Source organism: Leopardus geoffroyi, chromosome X (genome assembly GCF_018350155.1).
Source record: "Leopardus geoffroyi isolate Oge1 chromosome X, O.geoffroyi_Oge1_pat1.0, whole genome shotgun sequence".
Classification (NCBI taxonomy): Eukaryota; Metazoa; Chordata; class Mammalia; order Carnivora; family Felidae; genus Leopardus; species Leopardus geoffroyi.
This window is the reverse complement of record NC_059343.1, coordinates 102,643,003-102,665,906: the sequence shown is the minus strand read 5'-3', so window position 1 is coordinate 102,665,906 and position 22,904 is coordinate 102,643,003.

Sequence of the window (22,904 nt, the reverse complement as noted above, 5' to 3'; positions counted from 1 at the left end):
GCTGTTGGAGGTCTAGCTGAAAACATCTGTAAATTGGTTTGCCAACACTCATTCTTTCAAAAACTTATTCTCACACTTAACAAATATTAGCTAAGCACCTATCATGCGCCAAGAATTACGTAAGTTGCTGAATTTATGACAAAGTTCAAGACACAGCTTCTGACCTCAAGGCTTTCAGAGATTACTAAATAATATAGGTCTAGTTTCCAGTCTAGCACGTAAAGAGCTTGGAAGTCGCCTCTCCAGGCTAACAACGAGTAAAAGGCTGAACACATTGAAAAATCAACAACTCTTTTTAGATCTGTAAGAGATGTCAGGTTAAAAAAAATAAAGTGAGGTCAAAGAACAAACCAGTGCTCACAAAAGGGACTGACAGGTGAATATAGAGAATCACAACTTACCCAAGCAGAATCCTCTGAGGAAACCAATGCTGGGTTAGGGAAACCTGAACTGTAATTGATGAATCACTGAAGGCTCAGTGTGGGCAAGTCTGAGAGTCAAAAACTCTAAAGGGACCCAGCCATCACGGGTTCCCCACACTTTTGTGAGTTTTACCTCCTGGATTTCTACCAGATTCTCACAGTATCAGAGAACAATCCCCTCCTGCTTCTGGCAAGGAGAGGGGAAAAGGAACTATGTTGAAATACGCCAGAGCATTCTGTTCTCCTTAACAAGGTCTGCCCTCAGGAGAAACTATTTAACCAGAACCTAGCCTGCTGGGGGTTTATCAGAACCTAACTGGCCTGAGGAAGGAAGTACTCAAATCCAGCCAGTTGTAGCCTTCCACTTGGGAGAAGGAAAACACCCAACACAACCTCAGTCAAGCCATCCAATACCACCTGAGGAGGGAGAAAAAACCTGAGAAGCGCGTGTGAAGTTCACATTCCAGAGGGACAGGCTCATTAAAATCTAAGACCTAATTTAAGACTATAGAATGCTTCCCCTTCCCCCACACCTTATTACTATATCACTAAAGACCTATTTACAGCAGTTCCTTTTACCCAGTATATCATGCCTACCTGTGAAGAAAAAATTACAAGACATACTCATGGGCAAAAAACAGTCTGAAGAAATAAAGAATCTGAATCAAACTCTGATATGGCAGGGATATAGGAATTATCAGGCCAGAAATTTAAAACAATCATGATTAATATGCTAAGGGCTCAAATGGACAAAGTAGACAGCATGCAAAAAGAGATAGGCAATGTAAACAATGAGATAGAAATTCTAAGAAAGAACCAAAAAGAAATGCTGCAGATCAAAAACACTGTAACAAGAATGAAGAATGTTTATTAGTAGACTGGACATGGCTGAGAAAAGAACCTCTGAGCTTGAGGACATCTCAATAGGAACCTCCAAAACTGAGAAATAAACAGAAAAAAAGACTGGAAAAAAATTCCACAATATCCAAGAGCTGTGGGACAAGTTCAAAAGGTGTAACATACATAATGGGAACACCAGAAGGAGAACAAAGAAAGTAATGGGAGAAATATTTGAAACAATAATTACTGAGAATTTCCCCCAAATTAATGTCAGACACCAAACTGACCCAGGAAGCTTAGAGGACACCAACCAAAATAAATGCCCAAAAAACCTACACCTAAGCATATAATTTTCAAATTACAGAAAATTAGAGAAAAGTTCTTGAAAGAAATTAAAGGAAAAAACAACCTTACCCGTAGAGGAGCAAGGATAAGGTTTATACCCAACTTCTCATAAAGCAAAGAGAGAACGGAGTGAAATATTTAGTGTTGAGAGGAAAAAAACCACCACCAATCTAAAATTCTATACTCCACAAAAGAATCCTTCAAAATCAAAATAGAAATAGAATTTCCCAAACAAAAATTGAAGGAATTTGTTGCCAATACACCTGCCTGGCAAGAAATGTTTTTAAAAGTTATTTAAAGAGAAGAAAAAATTATATAGGTCAGAAATTCAGTCAACATGGGGCGCCTGGGTGGCTCAGTTGGTTAAGCATCTGACTCTTGGTTTTGGCTCAGGTCATGACCTCATGGTTTCGTGGGTTTGAGCCTCATGTTGGGCTCTGCGCTGGGAGTGTAAAGTTTGCTTGGGATTCTCTCTCTCCCTCCCTCTCTGCCCCTCACCAACTTGTGCTGTCTCTGTCTCTCTCAAAATAAATAAACTTTAAAAAAGAAAAGAAATTCAGCCTACATAAAGAAAGAAGAACACTGCAAAAGGAATAATTGAAGGTAACATTAAACTTTTAATTTTTTATTCTTAATTGATCTCACAGACAAAAGTCTGTTCAAAATATTAATACCAACACTGTATGTAACTGTGTATGCCCATGTGTGTGTGTGCTCATGTATGCTTATTGTATAAGTGAAATAAAAGACAGAAAAGATACAAAGGACAGGAGGGATATGTTATGATTGTTTTGTTATTATAAGATAGTTGCACTATCTTTGAAGCTGTATAGTCTTATTTTAAAGTGGGTTTGGATTAGTTGTAAATGTTTATTACAAACTTTAGGGCAACCACTAAAAAAAGTTAAAAAAAATATATAACTGATATGCTAAAAAAAAAAAAAGGAAAGAAAATGGCATTACATAAAGTGCTCAGTTAAAACCACAAAAGGCAGAAAAAGGAGTGGAAAACAAAAATAGGAACAAAGAACAAGGACAACAAATAAAAAACAGTAACAAACATGGTAGTTCAACTATATCTATAATCATTTTGAACATCAAGGGTCTACATACACCAATTAAAAGACAGAGATCGTCAGAGTGGATCAAAAAACAAGGCCCAATTATAGGTTATCTACAAGAAACCCACTTTATATATAAAGATACATATAGTTTAAAAGCAAATGCATAGAGAAGGAGATACCATGCTAAAATTAATCAAAAGAAGCAGGAGTAGCTATATTAATTTCAGACAGAGCAGACTTCAGACAAGGACAAGTTACCAGGGATAAAGAAGGGCATTACATAATGATAAAGGGGTCAATTCTCCAAGAAGACAACAATCCTTGATGTGCATGTTCTTAACAGAGCATCAAACCACACGAGGTAAAAACTGATAGAAATGCAAGGAGATATAGATGTATCCACTATTATACTTGGAGACATCAATACTCCTGTATCAGGAATGGATAGATCCAGTAGGCAGAAAATCAGTAAAGACAAAGTTGAACTCAACAACAGCATCAATCAACTGGACATAATGGACAGCTATAGACTATTTCATCCAGCAATAGCAGAATACTCATTCTTCTCAAGCCCACATAGAACATTCACCAAGATAGACCGCATTGTGGGCCCAAAACCACACCTTAACAAATTTAAAAGAACGGAAATTATACAATGCATGCTCTCAGACCACAATAAAATTAAACTAGAAAACAATAACAAAAAGAGAGCTGGAAAATCCCCAAATACTTTGAGATTAAACAACTCATTTCCAAATAACACATGGGCCAAATAAGAAATCTCAAGAGATAGGGGCGCCTGGGTGGCTCAGTCGGTTGAGTGTCCGACTTCGGCTCAGGTCATGATCTCGTGGTTTGTGGGTTTGAGCCCCGCGTCGGGCTCTGTGCTGACAGCTCAGAGCCTGGAGCCTGCTTCAGATTCTGTGTCTCCCTCTTTCTCTGCCCCTCCCCTGCTCATGCTCTGTCTCTCTCTGTCTCAAAAATAAATAAAAACATTAAAAAAAATTTTTTTTAATTTCTCTTGAGATTTTTTTAAATTTTTTTAATGTTTTGTAAACATTAAAAAAATTTTTTTTAATTTCTCTTGAGATTTTTTTTTAATTTTTTTAATGTTTTGTTTTTTATTTATTTTTGAGACAGAGAGAGACAGAGCATGAGCAGGGGAGGGGCAGAGAAAGAGGGAGACACAGAATCCGAAGCAGGCTCCAGGCTCTGAGCTGTCAGCACAGAGCCCGACGCGGGGCTCAAACCCACGAACCGCGAGATCATGACCTGAGCCGAAGTCGGACGCTCAACCGACTGAGCCACCCAGGTGCCCCTCAAGAGAAATTTTTAAATATTTGAACTAAATTAAAATGAAAACACAACTTAATAAACCCAGTGAAATGCAGTGAAAGCAGTGGTTAGAGGGAAAATTCTAGTATTGAATGCATATATTAAAAAAAGAGAAAGATCTCAAATGAATAATCTAAATGTCCACCTCAGGAAACCAGAAAAAGAAAAGCAAATTAGGTCCAAACTAAGCAGAAGACAAGAAATAATAAAAATTAGAGCTGATATGTGGAATTTAAGAAACAAATGAGCAAAGGGAAGCAGAGAGAGAGAGACAAAGCAAGAAAGAGACTCTAAACTATAGAGAACTTATGGTTACCAGGGAGAGGTGGGTGGAAGGATGAGTGAAATGGGTGATGGGGATTAAGGAGTGCATTTGTGATGAGCACAGGATGGGGTACGGAAGTGTTGAATCATTATCTTGTACATCTGAAACTAATATAACACTGTATTTTAACTAACTGGAATTAAAATAAAAACTTAAAAAAAAAAAGAATTAGAGCAGAAATCAATGAAGTTGAAAAAAGGAAATCAATAGACAAAAATCACTGAAACCAAATGCTGATTCTCTGAAAAGATCAACGAAAGTGATAGTCTATAGGCAGGCTAATTAAGGAAAAAAAGAGAGAAAACACAATTTACTAATGCAGGCATACCTTGTTTGCTCATTCTTTTCTTTATTGCACTTCACAAATATTACATTTTTTACACATTTAAGGTTTGTGGCAACACTGTGTTGAGCAGGTCTATTGGTGCCATTTTTGCAACAGCATTTGCTCACTTTGTGTCTCTGTGTCACATTTGGGAAATTCTCACAATATTTCAAACCTTTTCATTATTATTATATTTGTCATGATGATCTATGATCAATGATTATGACTTACTGAAAGCTCAGATGATGGTTAGCATTTTTTAGCAATTATGTTAAGTTTAAAAAAATTTTTTTTTATTTTAGAGCGAGAGCAGGGGAGAGGGGCAGAGGGAGAGAGAGAGAATCTTAAGCAGGCTCCATGCTCAGTGCAGAGCCCAACATGGGGCTGGATCCCATGATGCTGGGATCATGACCTAAGCCAAAATCAAGAGTCAGACGTTCGACCAACTGAGCCAGCCAGGTGCCCAAGCAATTAAGTATTTTTAAATTAAGATACAGAAATTGTTTTCTCAGACATAATGCTATTGCATACTTAATAGACTACAGGACAGTGTAAACACAACTTTTATATGCTCTGGGAAACCAAAAAAATAATTTGACTCACTTTATTGTGATATTTGCTATATTGTAGTGGTCTGGAACCAAACGCTCAATATCTCTAAGATATGCTTGTTTCTAGAATGAAAGAAAAGACATCACTACAGATCCCATAGACATTAAAAGGCTAATAAAGCATACTATCGATAACCCTATGCCCACAAATTTGATAATCTAGATGAAATGGACCAATTCCTTGAAAGATACAATCTGCAAAAGCCCACACAAGTAGCAATAGACAATCTGAATAGGCCCATATCATCAATAAAATTGAACCAATAATTAATAATCTTTTAAAACAAAGCAACAGGCCCAGATGAATTTTACCAAACATTTAAGGAAGAAATTATGGCAATTCTCCACAATCTCTTGGAAGATAGAAGCAGAGGTAACTCATTCTATGAAGCCAGCATACCCTAATACCAAAACCAAACAAAAGACATTACAAGAAAACTACAGACCAGTATCTCTCATGAGCATAAATGCAAAAATCTTCAACAAAATATTAGCAAATTGAATCTAACAATGCATTAAAAGAATTATACACCACAATCAAGTGGGATTTATCCCAGGTATGTAAAGCTAGCTCAACATTTGAAAACTGATTATTTAATTCATCACATCAATAGGCTAAAGAAGAAAAATAACATGATCATATCAACAGATGCAGAAAAGGCATTTGACAAAATCCAACACTGACGTATGATAAAAACTCTCAGTAAACTAAGAATAGAGGAGAACTTTCTCAACTTAAGAAATAACATCTACAGGGGCACCTATGTGGCTCAGTCGGTTGAGCATCTTGACTTCAGCTCAGTTTATGATCTCATGGTCTGTGAGTTTGAGCCGCTCATCAGGCTCCTTGCTGTCAACACAGAGCCCACTTCGGATCCTCTGTCCCCCTCTCTCTCTGCCCCTCCCCCACTCGCACTCGCTCTCTCAAAAATAAATAAAACAGTTTTAAAAAAGAAATAATATCTACCAATAAGCAATAGCTAATATCATACTTAATGGTGAGAGGCTCAAAGCTTTCCCACTAAGAACATCAACAAGCACGATGTCCCTTCTCATCTCTGCTAACATCATAATGGAAGGCCTAAAAATACAGTAAGACAAGAAAAGGAAAAAAATAGGTATACAGTGGGAAGGAAGAAATAAAACTGTCTTTGTTTGCAGATGATGTGCTTGTCTATGTAGACTATCCAAAGGAATAAACCAAAAAAAAGATTGGAACTCATAAACAGTGATACAGGTCAACTGCGTTCCTATATTCCAGCAATGAATAAATGAAATTTTACATCAAAAATGTAATGTCACTTATATCAGCACACCAAAAAATGAAAATCTAAGGTATAAATCTAACAGTAAGTATATGTAGGAGTTCTAACCAGACCGACTCCATCTTTGGGCCCTCCATCTTATTTTTGCCTGTGTGCTTACCTCCCAGGAGGCTGCATGTTCCGGGACTACTGGAGGTTAATGTATGTCCTGACTGGAATGTGAGAAGGCTTGTTCTGTTCTACCCTAAAGTGGTGTACAGGTGGCACCACTTTGGTTAATTACCCTTTGACCTCACCACAGTGCCTCTATAAAAGTTAAGGATTCATGTTCGAACTGGGCGGAGAACGGCTGGGTAGTGTCTGGATTGTTGGTGTGCCCAACCCCCCCGCTAGTAAGTTACCCCGAACAGAACTCTGTATAAACAATATGGGGTGACTTGCAACATTTTTTGGTCTCAAAGTGCCTTCTCAGTCGGAGAACACTGTCTCTCATCCACATTTTAACATATGAACAAGATATATAGAAGGAAAACTACAAAATTCTGGTTAAAGGAATCAACTAAATAAATGGAAAGATATGCCATGTTCACGGATAGGAAGACTCAATATTCTCAAGATGTCAGTTCTTCCCATCTTGATCTGTAGATTCAATGTAATCCCAATTAAAATTCTAGCAAGTTATTTTGTGGACATCAACAGACTGATTGTAAAGTTTACATGGAGAGGCAAAAGACCCAGAATTGCCAATACAGTATTGAAGGAGAAGAACAAAGTTGGAGGACTGACCTTACCCGACTTCCAGACTTATAAAGTTACAGCAATCAAGACAGCGTGGTATTGGTGAAAGAATAGACAAATAGATCAATAGAATAGAATAGAGAGCCCAAAATAGATCCACATAAACATAGTCAGCTGGTCTTTGACAAGGGAGCAAAAGCAATACAATGGAGAAAAAATAGTCTTTTCAACAAATGGTGCAGAAACAAATGGACATCCATGTGCGAAAAATAAATAAATAAATCTAGATATAGACCTTACACACTTCAAAAAATTAGCTCAAAATGGATCACAGATCTAAATGTAGAATGTAAAACTAGAAAACTCCTATAATGTAACATAGGAGAAAATCTAGGTAACCTTGGATTTGAAGATGGCTTTTCAGATACAACACTAAAGGCACAATCCATGAAAGGAAGGATTAATGAACTGGACTTCATTAAAATTAAGTTTTCTCTTGTCTGCAAAAGACACTCTTAAAGGAATGAAAACACAAGCCACAGACTGGGAGAAATATTTGCTAACTATACAAAGACCCCTTAAAATTCAATAATAAGAAAACAAACAACCCGATTAAAAAAATGGGCCAAAGACCTTTACAGTCACCTCACCAAAAAAGATATACGGATGGCAAATAAACATATGAAAAGACGCTCCCCATCACATGTCATCAGGGAAACGCCAAGTTAAAATAACAGCGAGATACCACTTCACACCTATTAGAATGGCCAAAATCCAGAGCACTGACAACACCAAATACTGGTGAAGATGGGGAGCAACAGGAAATCTTATTCATTGCTGGATGGGGATGCAAAATGGTACAGCTACTTTGGAACACGGTTGGGTGGTTTCTTACAAAATTAAATATACTCTTATAATACTGTGGTACGGGGTGTGGATAATGGGGGAGACTATGCATGTGAGGGAACAGGAGGCATATGGAAAATCTCTGTACCTTCCACTCAGTTTTTAAAAATTGTTTTAACGTTTATTTTTGAGAGAGACAGAGTACGAGCGGGGAAGGGGCAGAGAGAGAGGGAGAGACAGAATCTGAAGCAGGTTTCAGTCTCTGAGCTGTCAGCCCAGAGCCCGACGCAGGGCTTGAACTCACGAACCGCAAGATCATGACCTGAGCCAAAGTCCAACGCTTAACCGACTGAGCCACCCAGACGCCCCTTTCCGCTCGGTTTTGCTATGAAGCTAAAACTACTCTAAAATACAAAATCTATTTTTAAAAGATTCACAAAGCATTTTCTTCAAGCAGTACACAAAACTGGCAGTGCTGAGAAATGAGTGTCCCTGCAATGTAATGTCAAAATTTTAAATGTGAAAAAAATCTTTTCAATGTGAAAACCTCATTTTTCAAAAAAAAAAAACGTGATAATTTTTCAATAGGATTTTGGATTTATTCTTATATTCCAGAACTTTTTTCTATGGTAGTGTTATTTCGTTTTGGCCTTGGCTTCAGGTAAATATTGATTTTAACACCTAGTCACTTAACAGGATGCTCAAATGTAATTCAGTGCACCGACAGTCACCAATTAAACAAGAACATCAGAACCACGAGGAGTATTTTATGTAACCTTCTGTAAATTTTCTGATTCATCCAACAGGCATATGTTCTGGCTCTTCCTCAATTTTAGGTGTACCCTCATAATTTATTGTCAGTTTGAACTAAGAAGAAAGATGCTTTCTGTATTCCCATATGCAGGTTTTATTATCACAAACTAGGAATGACAATAATAAAGAGAGGTTTCAAACATACCCTTAGAAAATCAAAGTCACCATTCTTGGTAGACTTTCCTCAACATTTATCAAGTGCAGTGCTAACGATCCTTTTCAGCAAGTCAATTCGTTTGGTTACCTAGGCATACATTTTACAGCTAGTTTCTCTGGTGGCTGGTTCATCAGGAATTATTGTTCAGAGCTAAATCTTTCCTGACATTCATTTTCATGACTGAGATTTGGTTACGGCTTTAGGTTTTTTCCAACCTAAAATTACTACAGTGATGCTGTCTAGTGTAGAATTTGGGGGTCTGGTTCATCTATGTGCTAAAGCAGACCACAACTTCCTTCTCGAGAGTTATATTGGCCCTGACAGTGAGTATTCCCTTGGCTTGTCTCCACGCAGAAGGGCAGTTGCTTTCTATTCCAGGATGGATTCTTGTTTGACTCATCTTTCACTTGGGTTGACTTTTAACACACATAGCTCTGTACTTTGGCAAACACAGACTAGTTGTGCTCTAAGGACTTGCCAGACAGCATACCCTCAAACCCACAGTTGTTGAACTTATCAAAAGCTCGGCTGAGAGAAATCAAATTTATGGAGGATTGCCTGAAGACTACAAAGTCTATCCATTTCTCTTGTCGACAATTTATCCCTGGGGGCACCCAGGTGGCTCAGTCAGTAGAGCATGCGACTCTTGATCTCGGGGTTGTGAGTTCAAGCCCACACTGTACATAAAGCCTATGAACAAAAAAAAAAAAGAAAGAAAAGAAAACGTATCCCTGGATAAAAGTGTATCCCTAAATACAAGAAAACTGTATCCTTGGACTGAATTGATTTGGTCCCACATAACTGCTTTTTTAAATTTGAGACATAATTTGCATACTATAAAATTCACCTATTTAAAACGTACAGTTCAGTGTTTTTGAGTATATTCAGAGTTGTGCAACAGTCACACTGTTATTCTTTGAAACGAAGAGTTCTGTGGAACTCATTTACTATTTTTATATTTTGCATATAAAAAACAGTTCTGTGTACTGTTTCATTTCACGAAATCTGCTAAAATGTCGGACAACCCCTGGGAGTGAGGAAAATTAGAGACAGGTAGTCAAAAAACTTGGGTTTGCCTTTAGCCTGCTTTGTTAGTCCCTGTTTGTTCTTCCGTCCGTGTAGAATGAAGTGAGTTCGATTAGAAATTCCTGAGGTTCTTTCCAGTTCTGCCACTCTATGATAAGTCCCCAAAATTAAATAGCTTTTTGAATGCAGCCACACTACCAATTATCTGACAAGACAAAATCTTATTTAAACAGGTTGCGTCGATTTAAGTTTGAGGAGTTCTGCCGTAGGGGAAGTGAGTAGCCAGCAGTGGTGTTCTTGCTGTTGTTGGCCAAGCTCTTTAATTGCAACTGTACATACTTTTTAAACAATGGTAAATTAAGCTGTCTTCCCAAACTGTGTACTGTCTGTGTATGATCAGTTAACTGTCTCAGAGTCTGTTTATCTGGTACTAGGAACACGTTGTTAGCATTCCCTGTTTCCAAAGACTACATCCCTGTTGCTTAGAAGCTACGGATAAGTGATTCTTTTCTCTCTCCTCATTCCTTCCTTTTCAACAGTTTGTTCTGGAGATTTTCAAACACAGAAGAAAGTTTTCCAGTTTGTTCTGGAGATTTTCAAACACAGAAGAAAGTTAGTCTACAACTAATATTTTAACTACACGTATCGATTCATCTACCCATCTCATCCATAAATTGATCCTATTTTTGATACATTTTGAAATAAGTTTAAGATAGCATTACAGGGGCGCCTGCGTGGCTCAGTCGGTTAAGCGTCCGACTTTGGCTCAGGTCATGATCTCACAGTTCCTGGATTCGAGCCCTGCGTCGGGCTCTTTGCTAACAGCTGGGAGTCTGGAGCCTGCTTTAGATTCTGTGCGGTCTCTCTCAAAAACAAATACACATTTAAAAACGTTTTTAATTTAAAAAAGATAGCAGTATATTTCACACCTAAATACTTCAGTATAAATATTAATTAGAGTTAAATATTTGTTTATGGTGTTTGTTATTAGGTAAAATATAAATAATATGAAATGCACAAATCTTAAATCTAAAGGTTTGGGTTACCCAGGACAAAGCTTGTGTCACTTTCCAGTCAATTCTGGAATCTACACACCAAAGGCAAACACGTTAGGATTTTTCCCACTATTCCTTTTTATTGCTGGGTCATATTCCATTGTATAAATATACCTTGGTTTACTTATCCATTCTCCTGTTGATGGAACTTGGGCTCTTTCCAGTTTGGGGCCATCACCCATAAAGCTACTGTGAACATGCTTGGTCAAGTCTTTTTATAGACATTTGCTTTCACTACTCTTGGGTGAGTAGCTAAGAGTGGAATTGCTGGATCATAAGGTATGTGTATGTTTAGTTTCCTAAGAAACTGCTAGACCTTTACCCACAATGAAATAGTAAGAGTTTCACTTCCTCCACATCCTTGCCAATATTTCGTGTCTTCAGCTTTTTTGATTGTAGCCATTCTGGTAGGTGTGTGGTGGTATCTTACTGTTATTTTAATTTGCTTTCCCCTTCTGATGAGTACTATAGAATGCTTTTCATGGCTTTCTTTTCTGTCTACCTATCTTTCATTGTAAAGTGTGTGTTCAAATCTTTTGCCCATTTTCATTAGGTATTTATTTCATTGAGTTGTCAGGAGTTTGGGTTTCTTTTTTTTTTTTTTAAATAATCTCTACACTCAACATGGGGCTCAAACTCATGACCCCGAGAATAAGAGCTGCGTTGCTCCACCAACTGCCAGCCAGGGGCCCCTGGAGTTTACTTATCCTGGGCCCCAGTCTTTTTTCAGATGCACGTTTTATGAATACTTTCTCCCAACCTATGGCTTGCCTACATATCTCCTCAATGGTGTCATTTCATTAGCAGAAGTTTTACATTTTGATGGTCTATTTTATCAATTTTGTCTTTGATAGATATTGTTATCTGTGGCTTAAGAAACTTTTGCCTACTGCCAAATCCTGAAGATATTCCCCTAATGTTTTCTTATAGAAGCTTTAGATCTAGAATCCATCTCAGATTGATTTTGTATATAGTGTGAGATAGGGGTTGAGGTTAATTTTTTTTCACATGGTCATCCAGTTGTTCCAACACTTTATTTATCCAGTAGGGAAGAGAATATAAAATTAAGATACAGAAATCAAGGGCACCTGAGTGCCTCAGTCTGTTTAGCGTCTGACTCTTGATTTTGGCTCCGGTCATGATCTTGCGATTCATGAGATCGAGCCCCACGTCAGGCTCTGGGCAGACAGTGTGGAGTCTGCTTGGGATGCTCTCTCTGCCCCGCACCCCTCCCCCACTCGGTCGCACTCTCTCTCAAAATAAATAAACAATTTTAAAAAATAAATGAAATAAAATTAAGATACAGAAACCAATAGCCTTTATATATGCAAGAAATAACCAGGGAAGATAATAGTAGAGAAAGGTTCCATTCAAATCACAATAATGAAGATAAAGATCTTAGAAACAGACCTAACAAAAAATGTGCCAATCCTATGTGAGGGAAATTTTAAATACTCCTGAAAGACACAAAATAGAGATGAACAAATGGGAAGGTATTTCCTGTTCTTGAATAGAACAACTTAGCATCATAAAGATATCAGCTGTCCTCAAGTTAGTCTTTAAATTTAACAGAAGCCCAATAAAAAACTAAAAGGATTTTTTATGGAGCTAGACAAGTTGATACTATCTATAGGGAAAAATAAACATGCAACAATAGTTAGGAAAACACTGAAAAGGAAACCACATATGGGATGTTAAAGCATACTATAAAGCCTTTATAAATAAAACAGTGTGGTTCTGCTCACATAAATAGACCAGCGATACAGAATAGGAAGTCCAGAAATATAAACCAAGTACACAGAGAAATTTGGTGTATGATAAAAGTGGCATCTAAAATCACTAGGGAAAAATAAAATAATAAAATAAAATAAAATAAAATAAAATAAAATACAATCACTAGAGCAAAGATGAACTTCTAATAAACAGTGCAGGATAGCCATTTGGGGAAACATAAAATTAGGGTCACACCTCACACTACACACAAGAATAAATCTCAAATGGATCAGAGAGCTGAATAAATACATTGAATCACATAAGTCCTGGAAGAAAATTTTACTGAATTCCTATACATGCTTTGTGTAGGGAATGGTTTTCTAACTATGACTCAAAATCCAGATGCAATAAAAGATTCATACATTTGACCACATACAAGTTGTAAAAACTTTTGCATGGCAAAAAGAATCAATCCGACGCATGAGCAAAAAGCCAAAGACAAACGACAATGTGCTTGGCTGGCTCAGCTAGTAGAGTATGCCACTCTTGATCACACCGTTGTATGTCCAAGTCCCACACTGGGCATAGAGCTTATGAAAAAAAAAAAAAAAAGATAAATGACAAACTGAGAGAAAATACTTGTAACACATATCACTGATAAAGGGCAAATAATTCTAATATCTAAAGACTTCTTTAAAATTAAGTGGAGGGGTGCCTGGGTAGCTCAGTCCGTTAAGGGTCTGACTTCAGCTCAGGTCATGATCTCACGGCTCGTGAGTTCAAGCCCTGCGTCAGGCTCTGTGATGACAGCTCAGAGCCCGGAGCCTGCTTTGGATTTTGTGTGTCCCTCTCTCTGCCCCTCCCTTGCTCGCACTCTCTCTCTCTCAAAAATAAATAAACATTGAAAAAAAATTAATTAAGTGAAAAACCCAGAAAAACCTGATAAAACATAAGCAAAAGACATGAACAGACAATTCACAAAAAAGATGTAAAAATGGCCTTTAAACAATAAAAATGTTCAACTTAACTTAAATAATAGAAGTGTACATTGAAACCACACTGTGATACCATTCCTCAGTGATCAGATGGGAAAAACTTAAAAAGTAAGACAAGACAGTCAGTTGGTGAGGTTGTGGAGAAACAGGCACTTGTACATTCAGTACCATATGCTGGTGGGAATGCAAATTGATACAGCCTTGTGGAGAGGGAATTTGGCAATATTTAACAAAAATACACAGGCACTTACCATTTGAACCAATATTTCCACTGCTAGGAATTTATTCTGAAGATAAACCTTCAACAGTACAAAAATACATACATACACAGTTATTTATTGTACCATATTTCTGTGATTGCAAAACAATGGAAACAACCTGAATGCTCCTACATAGGAAAGTGGTTAAACTATAGTATACCCACACAATGGAGTATTATGTAACCACAAGAAAGAATGAGAATCTATAAATGATTTGGAGTGATTTCTAGGAAATACTGTGGTTTTTTTGGTCTATTTTTTTTAATTCCAGTATTGTTAATTAACATACAGTGGAAGCATTAAGTAAAAAAAAAAAAGAATGCAAAAGAGTAATAAAGGAAAATAAAATATCCATGTATCTGCTTATTTTGTAAAAAGAAACATAAGAAATATTAACCAGAAACCAAAGAAACTGGTTATCTACAGGGGGTGAGTGGGAAAAAGATGGAAAGAATGGTGGATGAAAATTAGGATAGAGGGCATCAGGGGTGGGATGCCTGGATGGCTCAGTCAGTAGAGTGTCCAACTTCAGCTCAGGTCATGATCTCACGGTTCATAGCTTCGAGCACCACATCGGGCTCTCTGAGGTCAGCACAGAGCCTGCTTCAGATCCTCTGTCCCCCTCTCTCTGCCCCTCCCTTGCTTATTCTGTCTCTCTCAAAAATAAATAAACATTAAAAATTTTTTTAAACAAAAAGAAGGAATCAGGTAGGAGTGAGGCTTCTCTAAATATATATTTTTGTATAGTTTTGGCTTTGGGATTTTTTTTAGTTTATTTTTATTTATTTGGAGAAGGGTGAGTGGGGATAGGGCAGAGAGAGAAGGAGAGAGAGAATCCCAAGCAGGCTCCACACTGTTAGCACAGAGCCTGATGCAGGCCTCAAACCCATGGACCATGAGATCATGACCTAAGCCAAAATCAAGAGTCAGACACTTAATTGACTGAGCCACCCAGGCACCCCTGTTTTGTCTTTTGGAATCATGTAAATAACATTTCACATATTCAAAAATGAATAAAATCAATAAGGATTGAGGAGGACCCAGAAATGCGATATAAACACAAGCAAATGAACCTAGCTGTATGTCAAATGAATAACATAACCCCACTCTGGTGGCAGTGGTGGGGGAGGAGGGTGACACAGAACATTTGTATAGCTATACAAGTATGCATATGTATGTGTATACACACAGGTATTTCCCAACTCTGTCATCTAAGATGGCCTCTAGAAGCCGTCACAATCCAGTACCAATGAATACATGTAGATCCCATATCCTGGTTTCTAAATACCATTCTCTCTCTCTTTTTAAAATCTATTTATTTAACTTCAAGTTAGTTAATATACAGTGTAGTTTTGGTTTCAGGAGTAAAACCCAGTGATTCATCATTTACATGTAACACCCACTGCTCATCCAACAATGGAAAAAAGATAGCCTCTTCAGCAAATAGTGCTGGAAAAAAAATGAACAGCAACATGCAGAAGAATGAGACTGGATCACTTTCTTACACCATACATAAAAATAAATTCAAAATAGATGAAAGACCTAAATGTGAGACAGGAAACTGTCAAAATCCTAGAGGAGAAAACAGGCAGCAACCTCTTTGACCTCTGCCACAGCAACTTCTTACTAGACATGTCTCTGGAGGCAAGGAAAATAAAAGCAAAAGTGAACTATTAGGACCTCATCAAGATAAAAAGCTTCTGTACAGCAAAGGAAACAGTCAACAAAACTAAAAGGCAACCGACGGAATGGGAGAAGATGGTGCAAATGACATATTGGATAAATGGTTAGTATCCAAAATCTATAAAGAACTTAGCGAAATACTATTCTCTAATAAAAGGAACTGGGGCTTTTTGTGGAAATGGCTGATTCCAAGGCTTAGCAGCGAAAGTACAAAAGGAGCCTGGAATATCTTGTTATCAGAAAGTAATGAAATAATCAAAGAATGATAAGAATGTATCAAAAGATAAATGAAAAAAAAAAAAGGAAAAAAAGAACATATCAAAGACACAGGAGCCAGCTTGAAAGGACTCCCACTGGCCAAATCTGTGATAATTTGATCAACAAAATAAATAATGCTATTAATGAATTACAACCATAGATTAAAAGATATCCCTGAGTCCATACTGATATAAATAAATAGTAATAATTGATTAAGGCAAGAAAGTTGATGAGTTACAGAATGTTTACATAGACTCACAGAGCCTCCCCACAAAATACTTACTAACTACAAAGCAAAAAATAGTAACTTACACTGGTGAAAACCCAGCATCATCTCAACCAAGTAATCAAAGTTAAAATCACCTGTAATGAGACAAATCAACCTCATGTGCCTCCTGATATGATGCGCTGAGGGCACATTATTTCTGTAGAATTCCTACTAAATGTGTATAGCCTGAATCTATCTGATCATGAGGAAATATTAGACAAGCCCAAATTGAGGGACATTCCATAAAATAACTGGCCTGTACTCTTCAAAAATGTCCATGTCATAAAAGACAAAGACTAGGGATGTTTCTGGATAAAAAGAGACTAAAGAGACATTACAATTAAATGCAATATGTCATCATGAATTAGTTCCTGGATCAGATATTTTTCTTCTCTTGATACAAAGAACATGAGTGGAACAATAGGAAAAAATTGAATAAAGTCTGTAGGTTAAAGGATAGTGTCACGTCAACATTAGTTTCCTGATTTTGTTAAGTGTATTGTGGTTATGTAAGTGAATATCCTTGTATTTTAAGAAATATACATTACGGGGGCGCCTGGGTGGCGCAGTCGGTTAAACGTCCGACTTCAGCCAGGTCACCATCTCGCGGTCCGTGAGTTCGAGCCCCACGTCGGGCTCTGGGCTGATGGCTCAGAGCCTGGAGCCTGTTTCGACCCTGTGTCTCCCTCTCTCTCTGCCCCTCCCCCGTTCATGCTCCGTCTCTCTCTGTCCCAAAAATAAATAAACGTTGAAAAAAAAAATTAAAAAAAAAAAAAAAAAAGAAATATACATTACTTAGAGCTAAAGGGGCATCACGTGTTCAACATAATCAAACTTTTCAGAAAAGAAATGTGTGTATGTTGAAAGAGAATGATAAAATATGGCAAAATGCTAACACTTAAGGAATCTGGATAAAGGGCATGCGAGACTTCTTTGTACTGGGGTGCCTGGGTGGCTTGGTGGGTTGAGCGTCTGACTCTTGATTTCAGCTCGGGTCACGATCGCAATGTTGTGGGATCCAGCCCCATGTTGGGCTCTGCGCTGAGCATGGAGCCTGCTTAAGCTTCTCTCTCTTCCTCTGCCCCTCTCCCCCACTCACGCTCTCTCTCTCAAAACTAGAAAAAAAAATTTTTTTTAAATACTTCTTTGTACTAATTCTTGCAACATTTCTATGAGTCTGACATTACTTCAAAATAAAACATTTAATACACTTCTACAAAAAGAGCTGTAAATATTGAACTTTAGTAAATGCTATGCTTGTTGAAAAAAAATAGTTGTAAAAAATTACAGAACTTCCCACAATCAGCACAGATAACCACATAGAAGAGGAGCAACACCCTAACCTAGACCGGCTACCCTGGGCTGTAAAGGGGGAAACAAAGCCTCTCTTACGTAGATCACTGCATCTAAGCCACTGTTGGGTCTTGCAACAGCAATGTATTCTACATCAACTAACACAGATCACATACCTGAAAGAGGGATGCTTCCAAAAGAAATAAACTATTTGGCATTGCCCAATTCAGAGGTGGCCATGGAGGATGGTAGACAAGAAAAAACTTCCAGAGGAAGGATAAGGAAGACAGAAGATAAGGAAATCCCACTCAGAGAGCAGAACCAGAATCTGACCAAAGGACCTCCACTGCCAGGGTAGGAAGTCTTCACAATTTCTGTCTAGCTGGTTTGCTATGGACCAAATGACTGCTACAGTTTCCATCCTTCTCTTTTCTGAATGTGAATGATTGTGGTCATTCTGTCCATGCTTCACATTTCTATATTGGGTGTTAGAGGATATCTATCTATATGTGGGCTTGATGGAGAAGACTGAGCATAACCCAGAGATACTGGACTTTGAACTGCATGTAGCAACTGGGATAGGGCTTTGGGTGGTTTCCCTTGAGGGAGGGGGCAAGTACGTCCTAAGAATGGCAAGAAGGACACACATGAATGGCAAAAGGGGGAAGACTGAGGCAGAGACTGCCAGTGGTCTGCTAAACTCCATTCTTCCCTTCGTTCTGGGCATATGACTAAGTTACTTTTCCCAGGCTCCTTGCAAGTTAGGTGTGGCCATATAACCGAGTTCTCTCCAATGGAATGTGAACAAAAGCGATGGCTGCCACTTTCAGGTTTGGCCCATGGAAAAACTCCCACATGTACTCCTCCATGATCTTTCCCCACCTCCTGTGGGCTAGAATGGTGATGACCAAACAACCTTGAAAGCCATGTGTTAAAGATGGCAGAGTTGCGGGGTGCCTGGGTGGCTCAGGTGGTTAAGCGTCCGACTTCGGCTCAGGTCATGATCTCACGGTTCGTGAGTTCGAGCCCTGCATTGGGCTCTGTGCTGACAGCTCAGAGCCTGGAGCCTGCTTCAGATTCTGTCTCTGTCTCTCTGCCTCTCCCCTACATGCTCGCTATCTCTCTCTCAAATATAAAAAATAAAACATAAAAAAAATTTTAAAGATGGCAGAGTTGCTTTTCATTAGCCTGTGTCTTACAACAACTATATAGAGAAAAGGCACCTGCCAATTTGGAAGGGTCGTTGGAAGAGTCATCCTGAATTGCTACCAAAGGGAGAAATAAATAAATGTATTAAGTCACTGAATTGCTATTAAGTCTTCTTTTACAATAGCTTAGCCTTCTGCCTATAGAGGCCCTGGGGCTCTCAAAGCAGACAATTATTATTTTCTTAATGTTTATTTCTGAGACAGACAGAGACAGAGCATGAGCGGGGCAGGAGCAGAGAAAGAGGGAGACACAGAATCTGAAGCAGGCTCCAGGCTCTGAGCTGTCAGCACAGAGCCCGACGCTAGGCTCGAACCCACAAACCATGAGATCATGACCTGAACCGAAGTCGGACACTTAATTGACTGAGCCACCCAGGCGCCCCCAAAGAAGACAATTCTTAATAAAAAGACTTTGAAGGTGCTAAAATCCTAAGAACGTGCCAGATAAACCTTTAAATGCTATGGAAGGGCTGGTTAAATGTGTCTACACTTATACTAAAACTTGTACAAAGGACACTGGTCCCAAGGGATTTAGAATTGGAAAATGTGAATCTGACCCAAACAGGTTTTGGCAGGCATGAAATGGAGTTCCATGCTCTGCTCCAAGCTTAATCCATCCAATCTTCTCTCAACTCACTACCAAAGCCATTTGCAAAGGATGGGAAGATGATGAAAATGGTTGTTCCACTAACACAGAAAGCCAGGAAATCACAGGGAAATTTCCATGTGGCATAAGACAGACCCTGACAGCTATGGAGGCTGGGAACTAAATATAGCAGTTACAAGTTCAATTACTCTTGCACAGGCTTTGGGAAAGTCCCATGGGAACATCCCTCTGTCAGTTCCCGGAGATGGCAGCCAAAAAAAAACAAAAACAAACAAAAAAACCCAGCATCCCCATAACTCCACCAAAATGGCACAAAACTCAACCTGCCATCAATGGGTTAGCCTGGGGCAGAGGACAGACAGTAATTTGGAGGAGGAAACTAGATTCTAGAGATAGGTTAGTGAGAACACTGGTAAGAAAACTTGGCAAAATGAAGGTCAATAGGGCACAGAAGAGTTTCAACGGAGTGGGAGGAATGAAGAGAGAACGGGAGAAGAATCCAGACAGCGAAGAGAGAGAGATGGAGCAGTAGAGGGAGAGGGTTAGTGAAATGAATGTTTTTTCCCCTAGTTTTGAAGATTGGAGATGTTTGTATGTTTCTAGGAATGATCCAGTTGAGGGGAAAATAAAGAATGCAGGGGAGGGGAATCCAGGGTCTCAAAAACAGGGAGAGCTTATCTCCCTAAGAAAAGGAAACGTAGTATATACAAATTCAGAGGCAAGTAGGCAGGTGCATTTGGTAGCACAAAGATGAAGGGAGATGGATAAGAGCATGGACAGTGAAGTCAGATGACCTGGGTTCATATCTAGACTCCATCACTTTTGAGTTATGTGCTCTTAGGCAAGTTGATTTAACATGTGCACCAGTGTATTTACCTGTAAAATGCGGATACTATCAACTATAAGTTCATAACAAGAACTATCACTGAAGCACCGTGAAGTGTTTGGCACACAGTGAACACCCAATAAATACTGGCTATTTCTTTAAAATTACCTATAATTGGAGCATCTGGGTGGCTCAGTCTGTTGGACGTTCAACTTTGGCTCTGGTCATGATCTCATGGCTCGTGAGTTTGAGCCCCGCATCAGGCTCCGTGCTGACAGCTGGGAGCCTGGGGCCTGGTTGGGATTCTGTGTCTCCTTCTCTCTCTCTCTGCCCCTCCCCTGCTTGTGCTCGCTCTCTCTCAAAAAGAAACATTAAAAAAAATTGAAATTACCTATAATTTACAAGTACTGTAAAATTATTTAAAAGCTGGGGCGCCTGGGTGGCGCAGTCGGTTAAGCGTCCGACTTCAGCCAGGTCACGATCTCGCGGTCCGTGAGTTCGAGCCCCGCGTCAGGCTCTGGGCTGATGGCTCAGAGCCTGGAGCCTGTTTCTGATTCTGTGTCTCCCTCTCTCTCTGCCCCTCCCCCGTTCATGCTCTGTCTCTCTCTGTCCCAAAAATAAATAAACGTTGAAAAAAATAAATAAAAGCTAGCTTGCCAAAGACTCACTGGAGCAAACTCCTCACACCTAAGGTGGAAAGAGGGTAAATGAGGTAAATTCAAAAACAATTAGTAAACTTGGGGTGCCTGGGTGGTTCAGTTGGTTAAGTATCCAACTTCAGCTCAGGTCACGATCTCACGGTTCGTGAGTTCGAGCCCTGCGTCGGGCTCTGTGCTGACAGCTCGGATCCCGGAGCCTGCTTCGGATTCCGTGTCTCCCTCTCTCTCTGTTCCTCCCCCACTCGCACCCTGTCTCTCTCTCTCTCTCTCTCTCTCTCAAAAATAAAAGATTTAAAAAAATAGTAAACTTACCGTAGCTGACCTTTCACTTTTAGTTTGCCCTATCGGTCCCAAACTGACTTCAACTGAGCAACCCACTTTTCAAGAATTCACAGCTCATTTTTAATACAACTACACAAGTGATGAACTGTAGGAAAAGTACTCTATTTCTCAATGGTACAACAAGGCCTAATGTGACTAAAACATATAAAACACACATATCAGTAAACAAATCAATTTATCAAAACTCATTATAAAAGCACCCAACTACAGCTACTTGGGATATTTGCCAGTTCTGAGAGCACTGCACGTAATACTTAAGTTACCAAACATGCTGTGAACACACTTTTTCATTTTTAGAGCTGATGCGAGGTAGCAGATGGCCAACTATCTTCCAGTGTTGTCTCACCTACCCTAAACAGCTACTTAATAGTTCTTACATCCATGACAGCTGTTGATGCTGTTGCCTTTGCCTAGAATTCTCAGCCTTGGTCATGTCATCCCCTTGCACGTAGCTTACCTCTCACCTTTTAAAATTCAACTCAAGTAGTAGCTTTATTCATAACAGCCAAAAGGTGGAAACAACCCAGATGTCCATCAACTACTGAACAGATAAACTGTTGACACATACAACATGGATAAATCTCAAAAACATACTGAAACTTTGGACAAAAAGAATACATATCGTATGGGGTGCCTGGGTGGCTCAGTCGGTTAAGCGTCTGACTTCGGCTCAGGTCATCATCTTGTGGTCTGTGGGTTCGAGCCCCGCATCGGGCTCTGTGCTGACAGCTCAGATCCTGGAGCCTGCTTCGGATTCTGTGTCTCCCTCTTCTCTCTGCTCCTCCCCTGCTTGCACTCTCTCTCTCCTCCTCAAATATGAGCGTTAAAACATTTTTTTAAAGAACACATATTGTATAATTCCATTCATATCAAGTTCTAAAATGACCAAATTTGATCTATGATGGAAAGAAAACAGTTGTTGCCTCTAGAAGGGATGGAAGCAGGGGTTGATCGATAAGGAGTATAGAGGAACTTTCTGGATTGATGGTCATGTTCATCATCTTTGATAGGGAATTGGGTTACACGGCTGTTATGCATTTGTTAAAACTCAGCAAATATATACAGTATTTCATCACATATGAATTTTACACAAGAAAAAAGGGTAAACAAATATTAAAGTCCTATGATAAGCATGCTAAATATTTAAATAGTGGGCCCACGTTTGCAATTTACTTTGAAACATACTTTAAAAATGAGATGTATTGATACATGGGTATGTGGTAAAGCAAGTATAGTAAAATACGTTCACTGTAAAGTTCAGCATTGCTTGTGCGAAAATTTGCATTTTAAACATGGGGGGGGGAACTCAAGTGACAGCTTTATACATAGGAAGACTCCTCCCACGGCACAGCCACAGCTAGTGCCCTTCCTCTGGGGTCCCAGAACACCCAATAAAACCATTGAGTGTGCTTCATTTTATTAGTTTTGCATAGGCATCCCAGCCCCCCAGAACTGTAAACAACTTCAAAAGGAAGTCTGTCTTACTGGTCTTTGCTCAGCAACTAACACAAGGCCAGGCACACAGTAGATAGGTAAGATCGGTTGACTTGAAGGGACATTTAGTGAACTTCATCACCTTGTTTCCTCATAACCAAAAACCTTGTACTGGATTAGCTTACTTTCTT